The sequence below is a fragment of the Camponotus vicinus genome, unplaced genomic scaffold (assembly GCF_025532165.1).
Source record: "Camponotus vicinus isolate PSW18456_S1 unplaced genomic scaffold, iyCamVici1.0 SCAF_4, whole genome shotgun sequence".
Classification (NCBI taxonomy): domain Eukaryota; kingdom Metazoa; phylum Arthropoda; class Insecta; order Hymenoptera; family Formicidae; genus Camponotus; species Camponotus vicinus.
Genome location: NW_028141976.1, coordinates 8706760 through 8719239, shown reverse-complemented (window position 1 = coordinate 8719239; position 12480 = coordinate 8706760). Strand labels below are relative to the sequence as shown.

The 12480-nt window shown below is 32.3% G+C and overlaps 2 pseudogenes across 2 annotated transcripts in view; one reads left to right on the top strand and one right to left on the bottom strand.

The window, feature by feature from the left end:
* LOC145970596 (protein kinase C and casein kinase substrate in neurons protein 1-like) overlaps nucleotides 1-12480 on the bottom strand; it is a 200698-nt pseudogene that overhangs the window by 155063 nt on the left and 33155 nt on the right. The window lies entirely within an intron of this gene.
* On the top strand, nucleotides 392-11916 carry LOC145970351 (uncharacterized; annotated as a pseudogene). The gene is made up of 22 exons (XR_014438412.1): nucleotides 392-705; nucleotides 1989-2343; nucleotides 2533-2672; nucleotides 2759-2937; nucleotides 3348-3506; nucleotides 3586-3850; nucleotides 3950-4077; nucleotides 4170-4448; nucleotides 4791-4915; nucleotides 5004-5122; nucleotides 5192-5322; nucleotides 6774-6982; nucleotides 7174-7313; nucleotides 7392-7580; nucleotides 7927-8100; nucleotides 8172-8436; nucleotides 8523-8653; nucleotides 8745-9023; nucleotides 10247-10371; nucleotides 10461-10579; nucleotides 10650-10780; nucleotides 10881-11916. The product of XR_014438412.1 is annotated as an uncharacterized LOC145970351 (transcript).

The following is a 12480-nucleotide window of genomic DNA, read 5'->3' as shown; positions in this document are numbered from 1 at the left end:
ACTGTGATTGGTCAATTTCTTACGACTACGGCCTTACAACCTTACGATACGACCAATGTAGACCTGGCTTTAGAGCCATTCTACAATGAGTCATTAGTCGTCAGTCTTAAGCAAATTGATCAATCACAGTCGATTATTTTCGAAATAATCGAGTGTAATTGGTCAATTTGCTTACGACTAACGATTAATGACTCATTGTAGAATGGGCCTTAAGGCTTTCGCACATGAAATTCCATAAGCACGTAAGACATAAGCGTAAGGAAATCGACCAATCACGGTCGAGTTTTGACCCCTTGGAGGGGCTAATACTTGACCGTGATTGGTCGATTTCCTTACGTTTACGTCTTACGTGCTTATGGAATTTCATGTGTGATGGCCATTAGTTTGATGTTGCACAAGGCGATTAGCTGCATAGTTTTGGCGCGACCCGAGATGAGCTATCACGACTACAGGCCAGCAAGCAGTCACCATTCTTCCGTCGTGCTGTTAACGCAAGTACCTCGCAAGTATCCGTTCATTGTTATATACACGTGGTGGCTCATTTCGCATTGAGTCCTATATCTTATGGTCGTGGTCATTTTTCTCGGGCGGTATTGTAATTATTTGCTGCGAATTCGACTTGAGGCCATCGGAAGTTTGGTCTTACGTATCCGGCATTTGTTCCGATGTTGTTGTGTACTTGGACAATATACGGTTCTCGTCTCGGTATGTTCTAGATCATTTATTTGTAAACCTGATATCTCGATCCTCAGACATTCCGCTCGTTCATTTCCTGACGGCGTGGTAACCATTTCATAATCCCACAATCATCTTAGGGTGCGTTCCGTTTCATGCATGATGCGCATAGAAGCATGGAAATTCGTTCCGTTTCTCTTCATGTGCACATGCTGCATGCATGGTCCAACCTATTCTTAACTGTATTGCCTCGCTTCTTCTGATACATGAGACCGCATGGAGTGCCTCATGTACCTCGCGAGGTAAGGCACTTCGTATAATTTCATGCATTTAATAAATATTAGCGCGAAATTTAATTATTATAGGTTAGGATTGATTGATTTGTCAATTAGCTTTACGTAGATTTTATTATACAGGGTGTCCCATTTTAATGTCCCATCCCAAGTAACTTTTTTATTTTTGATTGTAGAAGAAAATGTTTTAGACAAAAGTTGTATGGTTTGAAGAGGGACATAAGATGGTGACAATTATTTGACTTTGGATAATTTTTTGAAGGTTACATGAAGATCATCTTCAAATTCTTAAGCGGAAACCCCTATTTTTCACTGCATATTCTTATAGCTTGCCTCGAGAGCTTTTCAAAACACTTCAATAAAGTATTATTTCCTTGAGTGCTTTTCGAGTTATGAGGCTTGAAATAATTTTTTAATTTTACATAAACCGTAAAATATGTAGTGAAATATTCATTTTTCGATTATCTTACCTTAATACTTTTATGCACAAAATAATGTGAGGAATCAATTGGTATGTAAAAAACGTTTAGTTATATTTAATAAGAAATATGTAATTGTTAATTGCAAATTACATATTTTTTCTTAAAAACAACTGTTTTTTTTACACCAGTTAATTTCTCTTCCTTGAAACCATAAAACATTTTCTTCTACAATCAAAAATAAAAAAGTTACTTGGGATGGGACATTAAAAATATATAATGGGACAACCTGTACAGCTTGAGTAAATATTAATATATTTAATTAATTAAATATATTAATATTAATTTAATATTAGTTAATTTTTCACAAGGAATATTCTCTCCTCTTGTGTTTTTCATTATAAGAATGGCATATAAAGTTGATATATCAGTTTCTTATCACTTGAAAATTCACTTTCATCACTGCTACTTGAGAAACATGAGTCTTCTTCTTTTATTATAAAAGAAGATGAACAGATATTATCGCAATTAATTGCGATTTAATAAATTTTAAACCGTCATCCATATTGCATGAATTGCATGAAATCTGTTCCGTTACTAGAGGCGAATGATCCATACATGAAGAAATGGAACGGGCTCTGCACTGCACTTCATATACTGTACGCTAGACACTCATGCGTTTCACGCATGAAACGGAACGCACCCTTACATTATCGTATGAGTGCATTTTAATTTGATCTTTCTAAAAGAATAGTATAAGAGCATCAGAGGATAGTAATAAGAGCGTTTCGATTTACTGTGAGAGAAAAATAAGAAGAAAAAGTATAAAGATTTCTCAATTGCTGGTCAAAAATTACACCGACACAAAGTCGCGTTACTATCATGTCGATGTCGCCGAAAAAGTTATGTACCCTGGAAGATGTAGAGAAGAGAAATTTAACAATTAATAAAGAGGAGTAAGTTTGACAGTCTTGTTTTTTTTTCTTTTTTATATAAATTGTTACTCGATGATAGCAATATCAAAATAATCGCATATGGTAAGAAAATAGATGAAAACGAGAAGCTTGCGATGATATGAAATATAACTAATACAAATTAAAGTGAATGAGTAGGTAACTAAAGTTAAAGTGATCAACTATTTGCAGCGAGATGCAGGAATATGAGAACAGAATCTTGCAATGCGTTCTAGCAGAGAAGATAACTCCAATGGATCTTAAAAATTGGATGCTTTTCCATTTGTTAAAGCCGGAATTTATTTCACAAATTCACATGTTTCTAGTATATGGTAAGATTTATCATTTCTTCTTCCTTCCATATTATTTTTTTATTGCTATGTGATATTGTTACTTACGCCGTGTCATTTTTAAATAGATAGCCGTGGGAGTATAATTGTGATGAAGGACAAGAATGTCTACAGCTTATATTATTCAGAGAAGAATCATTTACATACTGCTATCTACCCCAAAAAAATAAAAAAATTATGTGGAAAAAACATAAAAACCTTTGCTAACGGCAATTTTTTCTTCCTGGCACTTACAGAAGAGGGAGAGGTATACCAAATACTTCATATTCCTTGAATGTGCCTTGATAATACATTTGAGTTTCTGGAAACAAATTTTAACTTGCTTGAAAGATAAGATTTATATTAGGAAGTTTTATGTCCTCCCTAAAGCGGCGTCTACAATGAGATTTTAAGTCTTACGTCTTAAGTCTCCTTAAAATCTCATTGTAGACGCCGCTTAAATCGTGAATATTTCTTAGGGGACAAGTGGAAATAAAAATTTTTACATGTGAAACTATAGTAGCATGATATTTTAAAAATGTATGAAAATATCAAACATGAAATAATATCATTAATCTTTTGACAAATCTGTAGATACTTTCATGTAACATTCTAAATATAAAATAAGATTCAAAAATGAGATAAAAAAATATATTGTAACTATACTATCTTTGAAAGGTTTATTACTGGCAATCCCGAAGACGCAAAACATTCCTTAAGACACCGCATATGCCTGTCATGTTGACACCTACTCGAGTCGCCGACTTAAGAAAGAAACGTGTCGTGGACATCGCATGCGGCATGTATCATTATCTTGCTCTGACCAGCGATGAAAAAGTAAGCGAAAGATTATAAACTGTCACAATGATAACGATAATAGTCATTCTTATAAACTAAACAATTGTTTGTAATTTAGGTGTATGCTTGGGGAGAAAATAATTACAAGCGGTTTTATGAGGGAGAATTAGATTCTTTTGATAGTATGCCGAGGCGAGTGAAACATGAATTGGAGAATAAGAATGTTATCCATATCGCGTGTGGTCTACAATTCAACATAGTTGTAACTGACGAAAACAAAATATATGGTTGGGGCAATAATTTAATGGACCAGATTTCAATCGATCCGTCGCAAAAATATTACATGTACCCACGCGAAATTATCACAATCTCGGATAAAATAGGTAAATTTTTTTATGTCTGAGATTTGATCTTTAAGAGTGTTGCATTATCGAACATCCTTATGGTTTATATTATGGTTGAGATGGAAATCGATGTTTCAGTTAAGGTGACCTGCGGATTTTATCATACGTTGGCACTCACCAATAAAGGCGAGATCTATGCCTGGGGCAATAACAAGTCCGGACAAATCGGCGTTAATAAAGAAATTAAACGTTCTGGTCCAATTATGGTAACTCATGGATTATTGACAACAAACTTTTTAATAATTGTCATAATGAGTGAGAGGAGAAACAAAATAATAAGGAAAGATACGATCGACAGGTGAACGTGCCCGCGATGGGAAAGGTTTTGGATATCGCTGCTCTTGGTGATTTGAGCGTTGCAGTCGGCTATGATAGGATTATCTATGTATGGGGTAATTTTTATTACGAATTTATTTTCGTCCCGTTTCCCACAAAGTTTTCGAGGATCCACGACGTGATTGCGTACAGTCAATACAGATTCTTGTCCAAGCCATTGACTGTGTTTACAAATAATTACAAGTATGTTAAAGAAGTATTGAATATATTGGAATCTGTAGGAGCAGCATTTGATAATCCGGTATGTTTTCTATTTATTGTTCTGTATGTACTTTTTTGCATTATACAGCATAAAACTAAATATATATAATATATATTTTTTCATATTAGTTTTCGTTAGTATAAAAGAATATAGAGATTTATATATCAGAGATTTGTAGTTTTATAAAAAAAAATTTGGAAACTTTTCTACATAGAAAAAATAAATTGCAATCATTACTGATGGTTTTGATTGAGACTTCTGGACTCACTTCAAACATATATTGAATTATAACATTAACAGTGAAAAATTACGTATTATTTATAATAATTTTTATATTAATCTGATATTATTAAATTATTTAATAATTTTTTAATTCTGCAGTTAACGAGCGATTTTACCATACAAGTTGAAGGACAACCTATTTATGTTCACAAGGCTATCCTTAAGATTCGTTGCGATTATTTCAAAAAGATGTTTCAACATGATTGGGCTGAAAATATTCAAAGGTAAATTTAAAAAAAAAACTGATATTTTTATTGAGAATTTCTCACAAGTTTAGTTATTACATAATGTCAACACATTATTTTTTGACAGTATATCGGATTCATCACCAGTGTTCACTGTATCAGATAAATTTTCTTACATCGTTTATAAAGCCTTCTTAAAATACTTATATACCGGCACAATCGATTTACCTTCGGAGAACGCGTTAGGTAATTGAAGTTGTAACGTAAACTATCACTAACTTACAATTCAAAAACTGCAATGACATTTTTTCACAGAACTTCTGGAATTGGCCGACATGTATTGTGAAACCAATCTTATAAAAGATTGCAGTCAAATAATACAACAAGACATCACTGTATTAAATGTGGCATTCTTCTACAATAAAGCGATCAAATACAATGCTAAAGTAAGTATTACAGTTCAGGGTTAATCGCTATTGATGTTGGAATTCATTAATTGCAACCCTGGCAAAAATGAGACGTTTGTTTGGCGTTTACATGAACGTTTGTGGAAGTTCGTCGAGAGTTTAAAAACGATTAGTAAAGAGTTTGTAGAACAAAAATTGCAACACTGCAGCGTTTAAAAGACGTTTGTACGTTATAGCGTAATCGTAAACGTTTGAAAAGTCTGAGTAAACTCTGTACACGAAGATGTATCAACGTTTACTGAACGTACTCTGAAAAATGTTACCTCAGCATTGCAAAACTTTCATGTAACATTATACAGGGTTTAGCAAAAGTATGGAAACCCCTTAATATTTCGAAAAATACGCATTTAAAAATAAATGTTTCATACAAAAGTTATAGGGTTTTATGTGGCGCATTACACAGCAACATTATTATGACCTCGAATAGCGTTGTCAAGGTTATGTGAAGGTCACCTCCAACTTTTTAAATGGGACACCCTATATGCTTTTGCATATTCTTGTAGCTTATCTCGAGAACTTTCCGAAACACTATAATTAAGTTAGTTTTCATTAAGTACTTTCCGAGTTATGAGGCTTGAGATCATTTCTTAATTTTACATAAACCATAAAATATCTTGTAAAATATTCACTTTTCGATTATCTTACCTTAATACTTTTATGTACAAAATAATAAGAGGAATCAATTGGTGTAAAGAAAAAACGGTTGTTTTTAAGAAAAAATATGTAATTTACAATTAACAATTACATATTTTTTCTTAAAAACAACTGTGTGTTTTCTTTACACTAATTGATTCCTCTCATTATTTTGTACATAAAAGTATTAAGGTAAGATAATCGAAAAATGAATATTTTACAAGATATTTTATGGTTTATGTAAAATTAAGAAATGATTTGAAGCCTCATAACTCGGAAAGTACTTAATGAAAACTAACTTAATTATAGTGTTTTGGAAAGCTCTCGAGATAAGCTACAAGAATATGCAAAAGCATATAGGGTGTCCCATTTAAAAAGTTGGAGGTGACCTTCACATAACCTTGACAACGCTATTCGAGGTCATAATAATGTTGCTGTGTAATGCGCCACATAAAACCCTATAACTTTTGTATGAAACATTTTTTTTTTAAATGCGTATTTTTCGAAATATTAAGGGGTTTCCACACTTTTGCTAAACCCTGTATAAAGAGTTTGTAGAACAAAAATTGCAACACTGCAGCGTTTGATAAGCATTCAAAACCCAACAGCGTTATGTAAGTGCTCTTACAAAGTTTGAAAAGCATAAAAACTCTCAGAAAACCCTCACTCAAAGGTTGTTAACGCTTTATAAAGTTTCTTATTTTCGCCAGGGAATGTATTTATTTTATATCATATAAATCATATAATTATATGTATACGATATATGTATGTCATGTCGAATATCATGTGAATCTTAGGAACTCGAGGAGTTCTGCTCTCAGTTTGCTCTACGTCACATGACAGCTGACGCATTATTGCAAGATATTAAGTTAGACATGAACATGCAGGCTAAGTTTATGCAAAAAGCAGCGACACAAAGTCGCGATACTATCGTGTCGATGTCGTCGAAAAAATTCTGCTCCCTGGAAGATGTACAGAAAAGAAACTTAACAACCAATAAAGAGGAGTAAGTTTGACAGTTTTGTTTATTTCTTCTTTGTTATATAAGTTGCTACTCAATGATAGCGATGTCGAAATAATCGCATGCCGGTGAGAAAATAGATGAAAACAAGAAGCTTGCGATGACATGAAATACAACTAATACAAATCAAAGTGAATGAGTAAGTAACTAAATTGAAAGTGATCAACTATTTGCAGCAAGATGCAGAAATATGACAAGAGAATCTTGCAATGTGTTCTAGCAGAGAAGATAATTTCAATGAATCTCAAAAATTGGGTGGTCTTCTTGCTGCTAAAGCCGGAATTTATCCTACAAATTCACATGGTTATGATATTTGGTAAGATTTACCTTTTTTTTCTCATATTGGCTTTTTTGCTAAGTAATATTGCTACTTATACCTGATGTTTTAAAACAGATGGGCGTGGTGAGAGGGCTATAATTGTGACAAAGGATAAGAATGTCTACATTTTAGAATTTAATTCAATGCTTAATGGCATACATACTGCTATCTATCTAAAAAAAAATAAAAGAACTGTATGGAAAAAACATAAAAAAGTTTGTTCGCGGCGAGATTTTCATCCTGGCACTTACAGAAGAAGGAGAGGTATATCAAAGATATTATTATATTCTTTGAATGTGCCTTGATGGCATATCTGAGTGTCTGGAAATAAATTTTAACTTGCTTCAAAGATAAAATTGATATGAGGTTTTATATCCTCCCTAAATCGTGATCTTTTCTTCTTTCTTTGGCAACAAGCGGAAATGAAAATTTTTACATATATGTGTATGAAATCATAATGAAATATGAGTAGATAAATTAATTAGAATATATATTTAATAAATAGTGTTTTGATTATAAGTACAGATACTTGGCCATAATTTATTTCAATATGCAAATATTAAAAAAAATCAAATAAAAAAATGTATTACTGTTATGCTATTTTTGAAAGGTTTATTTCTGCGATCTCGCTGGAAAGAGAAAAGACGATGAAGTATACCGGTATCCGACAATGAGTATACCTGAAGAATCCACATTTATTCAAGTCGCCGGCTTAAGCGAGAAACGTATCGTGGACATCGCATGCGGCTGGTATCATTGTCTCGCTCTGACTAGTGATGGAAAGGTAAATAAAAGATTAAACTATCACAACGATAATAGTCATTCTTATAAACTAAACAATTGTTTGTAATTTAGGTGTACTCTTGGGGAGACAATAATTATTGGCAGATTTTTGACAGAAATATAACTACTTTTGATAGTGTACCGAGGCAGGTGAAACATGAATTGGAGAATAAAAATGTTATCCATATCGCGTGTGGTCTAAAATTCAACATAGTTATAACTGACGAAAACAAAATATATGGTTGGGGCAATAATTTTGAGGGCCGGATTTTAACCACTCAGTCGCGAAAATATTACATGCACCCACGCAAAATTAAGAATATTTCGGATAAAATAGGTGATTTTTCTTTTATCTCTGAGATTTGATTTCTAAAAATATTGCATTGAATATCCTCATGGTTGAGATGGAAATCGATGTTTCAGTTAAGGTGACCTGCGGATTTCATCATACGTTGGCACTCACCAATAAAGGCGAGATCTATGCCTGGGGCAATAACAAGTCCGGACAAATCGGCGTTAAGAGAAATAATGAATTGGAATGTTGTCCGATTATGGTAATACATGCATTATTGATAAAAAAACTTTTTAATAATTGTCATGATGGGAGTCAAGAAACAAAATAATAAGGAAAGACACGATCGACAGGTGAACGTGCCCGAGATGGGAAAGGTTTTGGATATCGCTGCTGTTGGTAATTTTAGCGTTGCAGTCGGCTATGATAGGATTATCTATGTATGGGGTAATTTTCGCTCCAATTCTATTTTCGTCCCGTTTCCCACAAAGTTTTCGAGGATTCACGACGCGATTGCGTACAGTGGCTGTAGATTATTGTGGGAGCCATTGACTGTGTTTACAAATAATTTTAAGCATGTTGAGGAAGAATTGAATATATTGGAATCTGTAGGAGCAGCATTTGATGATCCGGTATGTTTCCTATTATTGTTCTGTATGTACTTTTTTGCATTATACAGCATGAAACTAAATATACAGGGTGACCCATTTTAACTTAGGCAGCCAAATAACTCGAAAACTAAACCCAGCAAACAAAAATGTTTCAGACAAAAGTTGTATGGTTTCGAGGGGGACATAAGATGGTACCATTGGTTTGACCTTGAAGAGTTATTTGAAGGTCACATGAAAGTCATCTTCAATTTCTTAAATGGAACCTACTATTTGTCATTGCATATTCTTGTAGCTTATCTCGAGAGCTTTCCAAAACACTATAATTAAGTACCTTTTCGTTAAGTACTTTTTGAGTTATGAGGCTTGAAATAATTTCTTAATTTTACATAAACCGTAAAATATCTTGTAAAATATTCATTTTTCGATTATCTTACCTTAATACTTTTATGTACAAAATAATGAGAGGAATTAATTGGTGTAAAGAAAACACATAGTTGTTTTTAAGAAAAAATATGGAATTGTTAACTGCAAATTACATATTTCTTCTTCAAAACAACTATATGTTTTCTTTACACCAATTGATTCCTCTCATTATTTTGTACGTAAAAGTATTAAGGTAAGATAATCGAAAAATTAATATTTTACAAGATATTTTACGGTTTATGTAAAATTAAGAAATTATTTCAAGCCTCATAACTCAAAAAGTACTTAACGAAAAGGTACTTAATTATAGTGTTTTGGAAAGCTCTCGAGATAAGCTACAAGAATATGCAATGACAAATAGTAGGTTCCATTTAAGAAATTGAAGATGACTTTCATGTGACCTTCAAATAACTCTTCAAGGTCAAACCAATGGTACCATCTTATGTCCCCCTCGAAACCATACAACTTTTGTCTGAAACATTTTTGTTTGCTGGGTTTAGTTTTCGAGTTATTTGGCTGCCTAAGTTAAAATGGGTCACCCTGTATATAATATATATTTTTTCATATTAGTTTTGGTTAGTATAAAAGAATATAGAGATATATATATGAGAGATTTGTAGTTTTATAAAAAAAAATTTGGAAACTTTTCTACATAGAAAAAATAAATTGCAATCATTACTGATGGTTTTGATTGAGACTTCTGGACTCACTTCAAACATACATTGAATTATAACATTAACAGTGAAAAATTACGTATTATTTATAATAATTTTTATATTAATCTGATATTATTAAATTATTTAATAATTTGTATTCTGCAGTTAACGAGCGATTTTACCATACAAGTTGAAGGACAACCTATTTATATTCACAAGGCTATCCTTAAGATTCGTTGCGATTATTTCAAAAGGATGTTTCAACATGATTGGCCTAAGAATATTCAAAGGTAAATTTAGAAAAGAAAACTGGTATTTTTATTGAGAATTTCTCACAAGTTTAGTTATTACATAATGTCAACACATTATTTTTTGACAGTATATCGGATTCATCACCAGTGTTCACTGTATCAGATAAATTTTCTTACATCGTTTATAAAGCCTTCTTAAAATACTTATATACCGGCACAATCGATTTACCTTCGGAGAACGCGTTAGGTAATTGAAGTTGTTAACGTAAACTATCACTGACTTACAATTCAAAAACTGCAATGACACTTTTTTACAGAACTTATGGAGTTGGCCGACATGTATTGTGAAACCAATCTTATAAAGGATTGCAGTCAAATAATAGAAAAAGCCATCAGTGTGTCAAATGTAGCTTTCTTCTACAATAAAGCGATCGAATGCAATGCTAATGTAAGTTCGGGATTAATCGCTATTAATTATGGAATTCATGAATTAGAATATATTTATTTATGTGTATATAATATATCATCGAATATCATGTGAATTTTAGGAACTTGAGGAGTTTTGTTTCCAATTCGCTTTGCGCCACATGACAGATGTAATACTATCGGAAGATTATATTAAGTTAGATATAAATATAAAGAATAATTTTATGCGCAGAGCAGCTAAAGAAAATGCTTTCAAAATGTAATTCTTTTAAAGAGCATAATTCTTTTGACATAACTTTTGAGCCAAATCGTCGATTGTTTTTTTATTTTTTTATATGCACCACACAATAAAACATATCCATCAATAATAAAGTGAACCTTATTGCAGTTACCATTCCATAGTGTAAAACCTCCGCTACAAATGACTCTCGAATGTATCTACAATTCAGTCGTACAGTTGTATCGATGGTCGCTTGAGGTGATAATTTCGGTTGCAAAACAGTCATAGTCACAATCGTTTGAATAGGTTCAATTCCTATTCGAGCGACTGCGACTGTGCGACCGCGACTGCTTTGCGACCGAAAATAATGTGGAAATAAGGAAATAACCATCTGAAGCGTATCTATCGATACAACTGTACGACTGAATTGTATATACACTCGAGTGTCATTGTAGCAGAGGCTTAACATTACATAATATAAATATGGAATATGTAATCCCATACAGCACCGAAAGATTGCAAAAACGTTGCATAGACCTAACTTTGAAACATTGTAATATTGCATAGAAGTTGCGAAATGTTTCTGCAACATTACTGCAAGCTTGCAGCAACGTTGAAATGTCCGCCCTCAGAAATATTACAATGTAAGATTGTAGTAATGTTATGGTGCAACGTATTTGCAATATTAAAACGCGTTTTGCTATTGCAAATGCAGACCGTTTTAAATTTAATAAATAAACTTTGAAAATATAAAGAAATGTTTAAGAAAGATAGGAAAAAAAACATTTACCGCCTTTGAAAAAAAATATCTATTAGTGTTTTTTATCAAATGTGTCTTATTAAATATTTATCTCAATAATTATACATACAATTATTTTACATACACTCGGTACCAGAATATTTTAATACGTGCAATAAATGAATTATTTCCCATTTACTGATTCAATGAAGAAAAATTTGTTTAATATTCTGAATCCCAACGAGGGATCTAGATTATTAAACAAATTATTTGTTTCATAATCTAGATCCCTTATTAGGATTCAGAATATTAAATAAATCAAGTCAGTTTATCAGAAATTTAACTGACACGAAATATAGACAAGAAATATAATTACTACATTAGTCCTTTGTAGGCCTTATATCCACTTTAGATGAAAATTCGAATACGAGTTAGTTAAGTTTGGTGTCGTCACATAGCGGCAAGTAAAGAAACACATGTTATACACTTTCGCTATGTTAAAATGTTGCTGCAACATTGCCAAAGTAAAATAATGTCTCTGCAATATTTCTGCAGCATTACACTGCTATGTGCAATGTTGTAATATTGCAGCAATGTTGATGCAAGCTTCTGTGCTGTATGGGATTATATCTAATAAATTTATTTAATTTTATTTATCACTTGAGATATTTATATAACTCGTTCAACTTTTAAATAATAAATTTGATATTATCATAAAACATTCCCGGTAAGCAAATGCGGGCAATTTGCCAGCAGATTGGCG